Genomic DNA, 1,353 nt, shown 5'->3' on the forward strand with positions numbered 1-1,353 from the left:
CGACTTTCCTGCCAGGGCCAGATTTGAACTGAGATCTCAGATCTGTTTTCTGAGTAGCTAGGATTACAGGAGTGAACCACTGGTGCTGACTAAGTATTGTTTTTTACCTTCATATGATAATAACAGCGGGGATGAATGCACAATAATTGGGTACATAGAGTGAAAGACAGACACCAACAAAGAACCATCACAACTGGACAGCAAACTGTTGTATTGTTACAATTGTTGGCTATTGTTAACCACTCAGTATGCCTAATGAGTAAATTGACCTTTGCCATTGTTATTATTAATCTCTTTGCCTGAATTAATGTTCTCCTCATTTTTACCCCAAAAATTATGACTTATTTTTTCTGAAGCCATTCTTTCATCTTTAGTGTTCAACCCTGCATTTTCTTTCTTCTCCATTATTACCAGCTATTTCTCTAAGTATTCCAATTGATTTTATTTTATTTTAGTTTTAGAAATTAGTACTGAAACTTAAAGAATCCAATATAATAGAAAGTTTAACACCCCAATGGTCTAGTATAGAGGTGTTTCTGTTTTTTTCTTCCCAGGATGGGTAACAGGATCTAGTAATCAGAAGTCTGCTATAGAGCTTTGTGTCACTGAAACCAGTACTGCTTTTTTGTTCTCGAATGTACCTGGGGCTTGAACTTAGGGCATGAGCACTATTCGTGAGGGTTTGTTGTTGTTGTTGTTGTTGTTTGCTTTTTTTTCTCCTACTACTTGGACTACAGCTCCACTTTGGTGGTTAATTGAAGATGAGTCTTTTGGACTTTCCTATATGAACTGGCTATGAACTGCCATCCTCAGAGCTCAGCCTACTGAGTAGCAAGGATTACTGGGAAAACAACAATGCTCACTGAATTAAATGATTTTGTTTTGTTTTGTTTTGTTTTGTTTTTTGCTGTTATTCTGAGATCCACCTTCTTTCATGGTGAAAAGCAGTCACTGGGGACTCATTTTTGCATGGGTTTATTTTTATAGCATTTTTTAAATATTTCCTTGCTCTCTTGTTGCATTGTTGCTACTTTATCTTATCTTCATTTTTTACATGCTATGTTTTATTATATGTTACCTCCATGTTTCATAACAAAATGGGATTACTGTGCATAAAATTCAAATTAGTACAGTATTAATGGTTTGCTTCATTTGAGGAAGGTTCTCTGCTATAGAATTCCCAACGTATAGAATCTTCACTAGTAGTGGTTTATCATTGGAGAAAAAGGGTCTGACAGATAGTTGGAAATAGCCAATAGCGAATCTCCAGAGAAGGGAACTCTTAACCACATTCCAAAAACTCACACTGCCATTGTCAAGATAAAGAAACACCACAACCCCAAGAAACTTCTC

The sequence above is a fragment of the Dipodomys merriami genome, unplaced genomic scaffold, assembly GCF_024711535.1.
Source record: "Dipodomys merriami isolate MVZ:Mamm:240054 unplaced genomic scaffold, mDipMer1.0.p SCAF_506, whole genome shotgun sequence".
Classification (NCBI taxonomy): Eukaryota; Metazoa; Chordata; class Mammalia; order Rodentia; family Heteromyidae; genus Dipodomys; species Dipodomys merriami.